The sequence below is a fragment of the Schistocerca americana genome, chromosome 9 (assembly GCF_021461395.2).
Source record: "Schistocerca americana isolate TAMUIC-IGC-003095 chromosome 9, iqSchAmer2.1, whole genome shotgun sequence".
NCBI lineage: Eukaryota > Metazoa > Arthropoda > Insecta > Orthoptera > Acrididae > Schistocerca > Schistocerca americana.
Genome location: NC_060127.1, coordinates 125,323,934 through 125,338,511, shown reverse-complemented (window position 1 = coordinate 125,338,511; position 14,578 = coordinate 125,323,934). Strand labels below are relative to the sequence as shown.

The 14,578-nt window shown below is 43.8% G+C and overlaps 1 long non-coding RNA gene across 1 annotated transcript in view; it reads left to right on the top strand.

Moving 5' to 3' along the window:
- The window catches only part of LOC124551309, a 70,421-nt gene extending 56,095 nt beyond the window's left edge, over positions 1–14,326 (top strand). The window contains exon 6 of the long non-coding RNA XR_006967809.1: positions 13,592–14,326. This is a non-coding gene — a long non-coding RNA (uncharacterized LOC124551309). The remainder of the gene's footprint in view (positions 1–13,591) is intronic.
- Positions 14,327–14,578: the final 252 nt, after the last annotated feature.

Sequence of the window (14,578 nt, the reverse complement as noted above, 5' to 3'; positions counted from 1 at the left end):
CACACATAAACAATTCAACTAGAATAAGAAACACCTCCAATAGCCTCATAGATAACATTTTCTCAAATATGTCAGCAACTGACATAGAGGTAACAAACATAGGTTAAGGATTGTCTGACCACAATGCTCTCACCATTGAAATCCCTTTAAGGTCAAAGGAAGATCAAGGTGTAAATAATATTTACAAAAGAAACTTCTCTGTGGACAGCTGTTATCAGTTAAGAAGTATCTTACAAAATGAAAATTGGTTAGATGTTATGAAACAAACAAGTACAGATGAGGCATATAGTGTATTTGCATTGATTTATATGATGAACTTTGAGATGTGTTTTCCCAAGAAACTGACCAGAATCAAGTCTACTGGACACAAAAAGTAAAGTTCTTGAATGCCTCTTGGCATTAAGAAATCATGTGAAAAACATGAAAAAACTGAATTCAGAGTTGAGGGAGTGTACAGATACTGATTTTATGGAATACGTAAAAAGGTAAAGGAAAATATACCACAGAGTAATTGCAAATGCAAAGTTGCTAAGTAGTGATATGGGCATAAAACAGTCCAGAAATGAAACTAAAACAGCATGGGAAATTGTGAGAAAAGAAACTGGGGTCCCTATCAAAGACAAGGAAATTATTCTAAAAGATGAGGAGAGTAAAATGGTAGATAAATATGCCATGCCTACTTACATAAACTACTTTTTAAATGTACCCCAGACATTAAGCAGGAATTTTGGGGAGCAGATTAAGATGGAAGCACCCAAGGCAACCAGCAGCATGATGGCAGTTCCAACAAACGAAAAGGATGTTTTAAAAGTGATTAAAAGTCTCAAGTCCAAGATGTCTGGTGGAGTAGATGAGGTGCCAATAATACTAGCAAAGAAAACAGCTAATCAAATAGCGAAACCATTGGCGCACATAGCAAACGTGTCAATGGCTCTGGGCGTGTTTCTACAGAAGCTGAAAATTTCTAAAGTCGTTCCCCTGTTGAAAAAGGGTGATAAGCTTAAAATAGAAAACTACAGACCTGTCTCACTTCTCCCAACTTTCTCTAAGGTTTTAGAGGTACCAATGAAATAGTCACACATTATCTTAATATCCACAATATGATAAACAGTAATCAGCATGGATTTCAAGCTGGAAGTAGTACTGAAACAGCTGTACTGGAATACAAAAAAGAAATAATCACTAAATTGGAAGAGGGAAAAAGTGTAGTTGGGATAAATCTAGATTTGTCAAAAGCCTTTGACACTGTTGACCATGCCATACTTTTGGAAAACCTTGAAGCTATAGGTATCAGAGGACCACTAAAAAGTGGTTTGAGTCTTATCTGGAAAAGAGGATGCAGGTGGTTGAAATTACAGCACCAAATATTAATCAAAAAATTAAACTAAGATCAGATCCAAGGGAGGTCACAGTAGGAGTACCCCAAGGAAGTGTATTGCCCCTTGCTGTTCCTCATTTACATTAATTATATTCAGGTGTCAGAGAGAAAAGTTAGAATCATGTTATTTGCTGATGATACTAGTTTAATAGTTATATATAAAAACAAAGATGAGGTGACTTACCGAACGAAAGCGCTGGCAGGTCGATAGACACACAAACAAACACAAACATACACACAAAATTCGAGCTTTCGCAACAAACTGTTGCCTCATCAGGAAAGAGGGAAGGAGAGGGGAAGACGAAAGGAAGTGGGTTTTAACGGAGAGGGTAAGGAGTCATTCCAATCCTGGGAGCGGAAAGACTTACCTTTGGGGGAAAAAAGGACAGGTATACACTCGCACACACGCACATATCCATCCACACATACAGCCACAAGCAGACATATTTAAAGACCAGTCAGTCGAGGCAGAAGTGTAGAGGCAAAGAAGTTGTTGAAAGACAGGTGAGGTATGAGTGGCGGCAACTTGAAATTAGCGGAGATTAGGCCTGACGGATGACGAGAAGAGAGGATATACTGAAGGGCAAGTTCACATCTCCGGAGTTCGGATAGGTTGGTGTTGGTGGGAAGTATCCAGATAACCAGGACGGTGTAACACTGTGCCAAGATGTGCTGGCTGTGCACCAAGGCATGTTTAGCCACAGGGTGATCCTCATTACCAACAAACACTGTCTGCCTGTGTCCATTCATGCGAATGGACAGTTTGTTGCTGCTCATTCACACATAGAATGCATCACAGTGTAGGCAGGTCAGTTGGTAAATCACGTGGGTGCTTTCACACGTGGCTCTACCTTTGATCGTGTACACCTTCCGGGTAATGGAAATGTCGTGTGGCTAGGGCCCCCTGTCGGGTAGACCGTTCGCCTGGTGCAGGTCTTTCGATTTGACGCCACTTCGGCGACCTGCGCGTCGATGGGGATGAAATGATGATGATTAGGACAACACAACACCCAGTCCCTGAGCGGAGAAAATCTCCGACCCAGCCGGGAATCGAACCCGGGACCTTAGGATTGACATTCCGGCACGCTGACCACTCAGCTACCGGGGCCGGACACCTTCCGGGTTACAGGACTGGAGTAGGTGGTGGTGGGAGGGTGCATGGGACAGGTTTTGCATCGGGGGCGGTTACAAGGATAGGAGCCAGAGGGTAGGGAAGGTGGTTTGGGGATTTCATAGGGATGAACTAACAGGTTACGAAGGTTAGGTGGACGGCGGAAAGACACTCTTGGCGGAGTGGGGAGGATTTCATGAAGGATGGATCTCATTTCAGGGCAGGATTTGAGGAAGTCGTATCCCTGCTGGAGAGCCACATTCAGAGTCTGGTCCAGTCCCGGAAAGTATCCTGTCACAAGTGGGGCACTTTTGTGGTTCTTCTGTGGGGGATTCTGGGTTCGAGGGGACGAGGAAGTGGCTCTGGTTATTTGCAACTACCCTCCCGACCTGGTACAGAAGCAAATAACCAGAGCCACTTCCTCGTTGTGACAGGATACTTTCCGGGACTGGACCAGACTCTGAATGTGGCTCTCCGGCAGGGATACGACTTCCTCAAATCCTGCCCTGAAATGAGATCCATCCTTCATGAAATCCTCCCCACTCCGCCAAGAGTGTCTTTCCGCCGTCCACCTAACCTTCGTAACCTGTTAGTTCATCCCTATGAAATTCCCAAACCACCTTCCCTACCCTCTGGCTCCTATCCTTGTAACCGCCCCCGATGCAAAACCTGTCCCATGCACCCTCCCACCACCACCTACTCCAGTCCTGTAACCCGGAAGGTGTACACGATCAAAGGTAGAGCCACGTGTGAAAGCACCCACGTGATTTACCAACTGACCTGCCTACACTGTGATGCATTCTATGTGTGAATGAGCAGCAACAAACTGTCCATTCGCGTGAATGGACACAGGCAGACAGTGTTTGTTGGTAATGAGGATCACCCTGTGGCTAAACATGCCTTGGTGCACAGCCAGCACATCTTGGCACAGTGTTACACCGTCCGGGTTATCTGGATACTTCCCACCAACACCAACCTATCCGAACTCCGGAGATGGGAACTTGCCCTTCAGTATATCCTCTCTTCTCGTCATCCGTCAGGCCTAATCTCCGCTAATTTCAAGTTGCCGCCACTCATACCTCACCTGTCTTTCAACAACTTCTTTGCCTCTACACTTCTGCCTCGACTGACTGGTCTTTAAATATGTCTGCTTGTGGCTGTATGTGTGGATGGATATGTGCGTGTGTGCGAGTGTATACCTGTCCTTTTTTCCCCCAAAGGTAAGTCTTTCCGCTCCCGGGATTGGAATGACTCCTTACCCTCTCCGTTAAAACCCACTTCCTTTCGTCTTCCCCTCTCCTTCCCTCTTTCCTGATGAGGCAACAGTTTGTTGCGAAAGCTCGAATTTTGTGTGTATGTTTGTGTTTGTTTGTGTGTCTATCGACCTGCCAGCGCTTTCGTTCGGTAAGTCACCTCATCTTTGTTTTTTTATATATAATTTTTCCCACGTGGAATGTTTCCTTCTATTATATTGATATTAGTTTAATAGTTAGTGATATGAAGCAGTCATTGCACAGTACTGTGGACCATGTCCTACAAGATATACAAAAATGGTTTAGTGCTAACAAGCTAACACTGAATGCAAAAAAACTAATTATGTGCAATATGGAAAAATAAATGAACATGACGACCTAAATCCCACCATGGAGGGCAAACAACTTGAAAGAGTACAGTGTGCAAAATTCCTGGGTGTGCACATTGATGAGTACTGGAAGGACCATGAGATGAGCTTAGCACTAAAACTAAATTCAGCATGTTTTGTACTTAGAATAATTTCAAGAGTTGCAGTAATGATTGTACCAGATTAGTATATTTTGGCTATTTTCAGTCCATTGCATCCTATGGGATAGTATTCTGGGGAAAAACAAATTGTCGTCTACATGAGGTTTTCAAATTACAAAAACGCACTATTCGGATAATGACCCAGAGCCCACCTCAAACACATTGTAGGCCCCTTCTTAAAGCATTGAAAATTTTAACAATTCCATCATTATACATTCTAAAATATCTGTTTGTGATGAAAAGAAATCAGGACAAAATGAAAACCAATACAGACTACCATAATTGCAATACACGGCAATGTAAAGATCTCTACATACAAGCTGTAGCAAGGACCTGAAGTTAGAAACGTGTATGTAATCAAGGCATCAAACTTTTTAATGCACTACAAAACATATCAAAGGGCTGGAAAACGAGGATAAATTTAAAACTGTTATAAATAACCACATGCTTGACAAATGTTATTACAGTATAAGTGAATGTCTCTGCGCAACTGTATAAGAATATGACTGTATAAAAATATAACTTAATGTGAGAAATAAAATGACATCAGTGAATATGTCTGTCAAGCACATAAGAAATAATGTTATAAAGACACTTATTAGTTGTATATTGTATTAAACATAAAATGGATTCATATGAATTCAGCACGGATAAAAATTTTGTAAAGATATTATATAGTTGTTAAAATGTACCCTGACAAATCCTATATCACAAATGTGATCATTGGGATGATAATAAATGAATAAATAAATAATATAGACAGGTTGTCATAATGAAGCACTACAGCAAACTAGAAGCAACTTTGCAATGGAGTACTGACAGAACCTTTATTTTGGAGAAGTAAACTTCTCGTTATCAGCCATCTTAGTGTTCAGCTGATACAGCACTTTTGAGGGAGACGAGAAGTGTAAAACTACATCTTGTGTAACATCAACCACAGTGAACTCTTTGGATGTATTTCACATGCCAGAATGGCTATTGTTCGTTGCAGTGACAGTGCAAGCTATTGACATGTCTGGTTCTTGCCCCAAAGACCCAGTGTCAAAAACTCAATTCCCTGTGCTACTTGGAATTGGTTACATGGAGAGGTCTCAATCTTGCACGTGTGATGGAGCGATTTTCCAACAATGTAGTGGTACTAAAATCGTATTTTTGGCCAAAACTGCACATTCCTGGCTAATGCACCAATGCCTTCATGATAAGGGAAACAGTCAAATTTCAGAGTCAAGTGCTACTAAGGTCTGAATACATTACGTTTATAACAGGTTGCAAAGATAGTTACCAAGAAACAGTTTGAAAGCCCTTTTAGTTGATGTAAGCAAATTGTAATTAAAAGGTATGGTATGGTACTCAAATAGTGATGTACACAGTCATAATTTGCTAAATGCTAATTATTAAGCATATTATACTACTTCAACTCTTGCGATACAAATTTGACTGGAACCATAAAATTTATGTTGTGTACGGATCCAATGAAAATAAATAAATCAAATAAAGTACTGTGCCTGCCAAGAGAAGAAATGCTCCTGAAAGCAGCATTGGTATCTTTGTCTGTCTGAGTAAATAATTTTGGTGACAGGATCAAGATGCATTGCAGTCAAGAAGCTAGGTGCAGCTGTATGTACACACTCTTTGTGATACCCCCAGGGTGTCCACAACTCTTGTGGATACGTGCATAGCGAGCACGGGACCCCGAGCTAATGTGGCCCTTCTTCCTTTCCGGGCTGCATACCTTCCTTTTCCGCATCCTTCTCCATCCCCCATCTTCGCACCCCCCCCCCCACCCCCCCCCCCCCTCACCACCGCCTCTTTCCTTCTCTTTCTCCCCCCTCTGGGAGTATATTTTGTGCATATGTCCGGAGACGCTTTCTCTGCTGGCAAGTCTTTGTCCTTGCTTTGTCCTTCTCTTTTCCTTACCTCTTCTCTTTACCCTCTTCTCTGCTGAGGCATTTGAGACCTTTCTTTTTCATTTCCCATTCTTTGTTTTTCCTTTTCTCTTTTTTCCTCCCTGTGCGTGTCTGAAGGCCGACCCACGCATTCGTAGCCGGTGACAGGGTAACGCGTAATTCCCCGCCCCGGGTAGACAGGTAGGACACATACGTACCCCCTGGTATGGTCGGGCCCAGGGATGAGTGATTACCCAAGCTGATACCTTCCGAAAGTGCCGATTGGTCCCTCCGTCGGTTTCTCAGGAGGTGTGACCTGAGGTGTGAACAATCACCTAAAGCGGTAGTGCCCTCAGAGAGGGTTCCCACAAGGGAGGAGCATACCATCACAGATGCCGGTAATCATGGGGGATACTTCCGCAATGGTTTCCTCATCATCTACTACGTCTGCTCACAAGCGTAAGCTCAATGAGTCTCAGCCACAGACTGTTCTTCCATCGTTGCCACAGTTCCTTGTTGTCTCTCGGTCTGACGAAGGTCTCAACTTCTCCACAGTCAACCCTTTCATTATTCAGAAAGGTGTCGACAAAATTGCAGGTCCTGTAAAGTCTTGTTCCAGATTATGAAATGACACCTTGTTGTTAGAAACAGTCAGTCCCCTCCAGGCACAAAAATTGCTGTGTACTTCACTGCTACACATTTCCCCTGTCCGGAAGTGCACCACACTTCAAATTCATCACGTGGGGTCGTTTATACATCCTCCGTCAACAGATTGTCCGATGAGGAAATTCAACACTACCTGTCTGACCAGGGCGTAACGGCTGTTCATAGTTATGGAAAGGGTTGACACGAACATCATTCCAACCCGTACTGTCTTCTTGACATTTGACAAAGTTCAACTCCCATCGCAAATCAAAGTGGGCTATGAGATAATTTCCATTCGCCCTTACATCCTAAACCCTACGCATTGCTATCGGTGCCAGCGGTTCAATCACACCAGCCAGTCCTGTTCCAATCGGGCCAAATGTGTTATGTGTGGCAAGGATGCCCATGAGGGTGCTTGTCCACCTCCATCCCCTCATTGCACCAACTGTATGGGTGACCATGCTGCTTTCTCTAGAGATTGCATCATTTTTATAGACGAAAAGCTCATTCAGGAAATCAGAGTGAAGGAAAAGGTGTCGAACTTTGCTGCTCAAAAATTATTCGCCAGTCAAAAGCCTACTGTGCCTCAGACAGGAAAACACAGCACTGTCCTTGTTCTCCTCGGCCAACAAAGGAAGCGGCCACGTAGACTTGTGATCACACCTTTAGTGCCACGGTCATCAGATCGGCCAGCGCAGAGATTGCCCGTTCAACCTCCCCACTTTCGCCTGCTCACTCTATGGTTCACCCTTCATCGGGTTCTGCTAAATCTCGAGCCCAAAAGTCAGACACCAAGACTTCCAAAAAAGGGCATACTCGTGAAGATTTTTTACGTACCCCAACTTCACAACCATCGGTTCCTCCTTCATTTAAACATCATGTTTCCAAGAAGGCTAATAAGAAACCCAGTTCCTCTCCTTCCCCGCCGCGGTGTGTTTCATCTACAGCACCACCTGGTGGTAACCACCCTCGGCCGTCTTCTGTGTCGCCGAGGTGCACTGCTGGTGGCCGATCGCTGGTGGCAGGAACTGCTCCTGAACACCCTATGGATCAGGATCTTCTGCCTTCGGCTGAGTGCCATTCCACGCTGTCAGTCGCAAGCTCTGAGCAGTCGTTGAGTTGACGGCAACCTTGGTCACATTCTTCCATTTTCTGTCCAGCCTATGTCCATTATCCATTGTAATATCTGCGGCATTCGAGCCAATCAGGATGAATTGACGATCCTCTTACGATCCTACTCGCCGGTCATCTTCTGTCTTCAGGAAACAAAGCTGCGTCCCCACGACTGCTTTGTTTCACCCCATTTTCAGTCCATCCGATTTGATCTCCCCTCGAAGGCACTCCAGCACATGGAGGAATTATGATTCTTTTCCATTATCACTCAATCCCCTTAAACACTTCCTTCCAAGCAGTCACTGTCCGTCTTTTCCTTTCTGGATACACCTTCTTCTCTCTTTGTACTGTATACATTCCATCATCCACACCAATGGCACGAGCTGATCTCCTTCATCTTCGTGGTCAGCTTCCACCTCCCTATTTGCTGGTTGGGGACTTCAATGCCCACCACCCGCTTTGGGGATCTCCACATCCTTCTCCGTGTGGCTCATTATTGATAGATGACTTCCACCAAACGGATCTTGTTTGCCTCAACACTGGGGACCATTTTTGTCTGCCTCCATGACAAATTTCTCTCATTTGGACCTTTCGGTCGGTACTGTTCCGCTAGCTCGGCGCTTCAAGTGGTTCGCCCTTGATGATACACACTCGAGTGACCACTTTCCATGTGTCCTTAGACTGCAGCCTCAACTGCCATATATGTGCCCGAGGCGCTGGAAGTTTGCCCAAACCGATTGGACACATTTTTTGTCTCTAGCGACATTCGATGACCGTCACTTTCCTAGCGTCGATGATGAGGTTATGAGGTTACACATATTACAGACGTTATTCTTACAGCTGCAGAACGTTCAATACCACGCACGTCCGAATTGTCCTGGCGCCCCCACCCCCTACCCCCACCCCCCACCCGCCCAGTTCCTTGGTGGAACGAGGCATGCCGTGACGAAATACATGAGCAGCGACGTGCTCTTTGTGTTTTCTGCCACCATCCTACTTTGGCAAACTGCATCCGCTATAAGCAGTTCCGTGCGCGATGCCGTCGCGTCATCCGTGATAGCAAAAAGGCAAGCTGGGACTTCTTTACTCACTCCCTCCTTGGAAGTTTGGAGTCGTATTTGACGGTTATTTGGCATGCCTAGTTTCTCCCCGGTCTCTGGGCTCACTGTCGCACATGATACGTTAGTGGACCCCGTCGCAATTTCTAACTCATTGGGTCAACACTTTGCTGAGATTTTGAGCTCTTCAAATTACCCGCCAGCCTTTCTCCCGAAGAAACGTGCAGCGGAAGTGCGACCTCTTGTTTTCCCCTTTCAAAATCGCGAAAGCTACAATACTGTTTTCTCCATGCGGGGACTCCAACATGCACTCTCTTCTTCTCGCTCCTCCGCCCCAGGACCGGATGGTATCAACGTCCAAATGTTGCTGCATTTATCAACCCATAGTCTGCGTTACCTCCTTTGCCTTTATTTTCGAATTTGGACCGACAGTACTTTTCCCAGACGATGGCGGGAAGCTATCGTCGTTCCGAAACCTGGAAAGGACATGCATCTTCCCTCTAGCTATCGCATTTCTCTCACGAGTAGTGTATGTAAGGTCTTGGAGCATATGGTGAATTGCCGTTGAGCTTGGTGGCTGGAGTCCCACAGTCTTCTAACACCTGCCCAATGCGGATTCCAAAAGCATCGTTCTGCAGTTGACCATCTTGTTGCTCTCTCCACTTATATCATGAACAATTTTCTCTGGAAACGCCAAACAGTAGCAATATTTTTTGATCTGGAGAGAGAATACGATACCTGTTTGAGGACAGGCATCCTCCGCACACTGTTCTCTTGGGGCTTTCGAGGTCGGCTGCCCCTTTTTCTTTGCGAATTTATGGCAGAGCGCACATTTACAGTGCGGGTGAACACTGCCCTCTCCTGTACTTTCTCCAAAGAAAACGGGGTACCCCAGGGCTCCGTGCTGAGTGTTGTACTGTTTGCCATTGCCATGAATCCAATTATGGATTGTCTCCCTCCTGATGTCTCGGGCTCCCTCTTTTGGACGATTTTGCGATCTACTACAGCTCTCAACGGACCAGCCTTCTTGAACGACGTCTTCAAGGCTGTCTCGATCGCCTCCACTCTTGGAGCATCGACACCGGCTTCCGTTTTTCTCCCAGTAAGACCGTTTGTGTTAATTTTTGGCGACGTAAGGAGTTTCTTCCACCCTCCTTACATCTAGGACCTGTCTACCTTCCGTTTTCAGACGTCGCTAAATTCTTGGGTCTTATGTTTGACGGAAAACTGTGCTGGTCCTCCCACGTTTCCTATCTTTCGGCTTGCTGTCTGCGATCCCTCAACACCCTCCGTGTCCTGAATGGTACCTCCTGGGGAGCAGACAGAGTGGTCCTTCTCCGCCTCTATCGCACCTTAGTGCGCTCGAAATTGGACTATGGAAGCATAGTTTACTCCTCTGCTTGGCCGTCTATTCTTAGTCGTCTCGACTCTATCCACCACTGTGGATTACGTTTAGTGTCTGGAGCTTTTTACACCAGCCCTGTGGAAAGCCTTTATGCTGACACTGCTGAACCTCCGCTATCTAATCAGCGAGCAGTCCTTCTAAGTCGTTATGCTAGCCATCTGTCTTCCATGCCTGCTAATCCAGCCCATGACATTTTTTTCGACGCCTCCTTGGATTTAGAGTATGCAGGCTGCCCTTCCTCCTTACTACCACCGGGAGTCCGCTTCCGTCAACTGCTCCATTCTCTTTCCTTCCGTTTTCCTTAAACTTTCTTGACAACTTGGGGTACAGCACCACCTTGGCTACGTCCCTGGACCTGCCTGCTCCATGACCTTTGTCAATTTCCCAAGGAAGGTACCCCTTCACTTGTTTATCGTCTGGCATTTGCTGCTCTATGTGCACAAATGAAGGAAGCCACATTTATATACACGGATGCCTATATTGGTGGCGACACCCCAAATAAATTTCGGCTTCCCGACCAGTGTTTGGTTTATACTGCGGAGCTTTACGCTGTTCTCCAGGCTGTCCAATACATTCGTCGCCATCAGCGGATACAGTATGTTATCTGTTAAGATTCTCTCTGCTCTCTCCTCAGTCTCAAAGCTCTCTACCCTGTCCACCCTCTGGTCCACCGGATTCAGGACTGCCTCCACTTGCCCCACTTGGGGGCATCTCTGTGGCGTTCCTCTGGATCCCAGGACACATTGGTATCTGTGGAAATTAGGCGGCCGATATTGCAGCCAAGGCTGCAGTCTCTCTTCTGCATACCAGTTATTCACACGATTCCCTTCGCCGATCTACGGAGTGTTTTATGTCGTCGTGTTACTCTTATGGCACGCACATTGGTCAACACTTCCCAATAATAAATTGTGGGACGTGAAAGCTCTTCCCTGTGCTTGGACCTCTTCCTTCCGAACGCGTCTTCAGGAGGAGGTAATTTTAACTTGACTCCGGATAGGGCACTGTCTTTTTAGCCATCAGCATCTTTTAAATGGTGATCCTCCCCCACTCTGACCCCACTGCTCTCAGCTGTGGACGGTGAGACACCTTTTACTAGAGTGCCCCTATTTTACTCTGTTACGCGTCCGTCTACAGCTGTCGCATGATGTATCTTCCATTTTAGCAGATGACACGCGCTCAGCTGATCGCGTTTATTAGTGCCAGTGACATGATGTCAGTCATTTGAAGCTGTTTTTGGGGACAATCAACCCCCTTCTATAGTGGTTTTTTAAGCTTTCCATTTATTTTTAGTTTCTCCAATTTTTTGAGTTTCGTTCCCATTTCTGCCTTTTCCTAAGTAACAGACTGGGCGCTAATGACCATAGCAGTTTTGCGCCCTAAAACCATAACAAGTGAAGGACCTTACTTGTCTCTCTTTCTTGTGCCTATCTGTGACTCATCTCTACTATAAGGTGAGTAGCAACATCTTTTTCATAAAATTGTCAATAAACCATCCTGGATTTTGCATTGTTAAATACAGATCAGCAGCTCATTACCTCAAAAATACTTTCTGGCTCATCTTGATAAATGGTAGGAGTAGGCAAGAGGCATGTCAGTCTTTACAGAAGAAACATTATCTGCTCTGAAGTTGCCTACATGTTCCAATCTTGTGATTACAAATATTGTGTATGTGTAATCCATTTAGCCTGGAAAATTTCACACTGATCTTCTTGAAGACCACTTTGGAAAGCAGAGAATTGGCTGGGTCACATTGACATGTATCGATCAGGCTAATACTTTTAGCGCAGAGAAACTGATTTTCTACATTTTTGAAGATATTAAATAAATCTGTGATAGGTAGACCAACCAAAGTAAATTATTTCTGTGTTTCATAACCATAGAAGGGATACTCACTATTTTCTCACTGTTCTGCCTCTCCCTGTGAATCAGATTCTGACACTAATGGTGTTAACAGCTACTTACCATTGATCATGTACCCCAGTGGCTGCAAGAAAACTGAAATGCAATGTGTGCTAGAATAGTCTAGTTTTTCACAGAATCATGAATTATGAGGAGTTTGTTAGGCATATATGGTATGGAGATAGAAGTGGCCTACTTGACATAAGGCCATTTGTCATTAAGGTTGTCAGCTATATCACTTTTTCAAACTTGTTCATCTTTAATCTGAAAAAAGCATATTGCAGGATTATAACCAAACACAAGTGCTGAGGGTTTGATATTGTGTATTTTGTCATCAAATTTTGAGCAGCCTAATTTGTGTGACAATCAAATGATTGAAAACATTCTGAAAATTATTCTATGTTGCAACAAATTTCTTACTGGTGTAATAAAAAATACACACCAGGCATTCAGTCTAAAGGTAGCTAGAGGAAAAAGCTGGAAACTTTAAAAAAGTGACAATCCTTTTTAATATGCCTATTCCAGTAGCATTGCTACAGAACTGAAACTTTCAGTATCAGTGCAGCAAACTGCGATGTGAAGAAAGCAGATTGTGGAAAGGATCAGTTTGCATGATTGGTTGTCTTATAGTACTGTGTTGTGAATAATTTTCTAGTTTTGACTTTACTCATTCATACATAAATACAACAACTCCAAAGACGAATACATCTTTGTTTTTCTTCTGTTTGTTCCTATACCATTTGACTGATTGCAGTGAAGCTGAAAAGCTTTAACACTTTGGGTCCTGAGCCGTTGCGCGTGGATGTGTACCATAAAGACTGGCTGATTTTAACGTATTTTAAACTACTACAACTCACGAAATGTTTCAGGTATAGCAATAAAATTACTCTTATTGAAAAACCTAGACTTTCTTGTTTAAAACCATATATAATACCTTTCTCTTCAATTAATACATGCTTTTGACAAGCATTATTATTATAATATTGTTTTTGAAAAAAGGAAAAATTGGTCAAAGGTATATTCACTGTATTTTCTAGAAAGAAATTTTTTTATTTTACACAAAAATTGTAATTTTGATGGATACAGTATGTCTCATCTACAGTAACCTCCTGTAACTATTTTAGGATGCAATTTTGCTCTTTGTGTGGTGAATTTTGAAGCACGGCATTTTGCACAATGCTACTTTATATTCACTACACTTGTAGCTTGTGTCTTTGTGCCACACTTTTCCAGTCAGTTTTTTCCTCTCAGAGAACACACTACACATTGTTTTTGTTTCTGTTTCTTACCTACTTCTGTCTCAATCTTTTCCAGGAAATGATTTCCAGTTGATAGTCCTGAGAGTCCAGATGGACTAGGTCGGGGTTCAAGATCTTAGCTTTGTGCAAGATCTGCACAGATAACTGTCATGAAGTGAGATGTTGTGAGGCATTTTCCAGTAACTTTATTGTATAATATGCAGGAATTTACAATCGCAATTAGTATAATGTGGAATGCCAACTTTCTCCACCACTTCACCGTGTCGACGCTACTGAGACCGCCTGGGAAAAAACCGCCGCTCACAAAACCCGACAAATAAAAAGGGAAGCACACCCTTCCACAGCATGCCCGCACCATCTAGTGACCAATATTCGAACTACAGTCCATGCAGCACCTCCAGAAAAGTGGGAGCCATAAGAACACACAAAGGAAGGAAGGGCAAGAACGAGAACATGAGCTTGTAAAATTATGGGCGCCGGACTTTCGGGTCCCATATTTTTACGGGCGTCGGCACCTAAGTGTTAATGAGTTGAGCTCATGCCTTCAAAAGTTTGTCAGGATAACAATGTGTAGGTACATGGTGAAAGATGTCCTGGATGTGGTAAAGTTAGACTTTATTAAAGAACAAAAAAATAAAGCGGCGATCATAACAGAAGCAAGGACTGACTATGTGTGTGATCAAAGCTGTGGTCAGTAAGGAGCATACAAATGAACAAAAAACATCATTCAATTTTCTTTGTACCTTCTTTGTTTCACTCTCTCATATGCAGGACTGCTTCAATGTGTTGCTCGAAGTAAGATTTGCAATGAGTGCTTTGTATTATATGTGATTCTGAATAAGAGAAGACTTAATAACAGCATTAAATATTTTTATTGAAGTGAAGTGGAGTGAAGATGGGAGGATTTCCTTCATCTTGAGAGGCACTGGTGTCCGTGGATTAAGCTGCCTGCTTCGAAAACTGAAATGCAACAGGAAATCCACGATCCTATTTCGTAAGATAAGCACAAGTATAAGAGCTTTCAGAAGTCGACATAATAAAA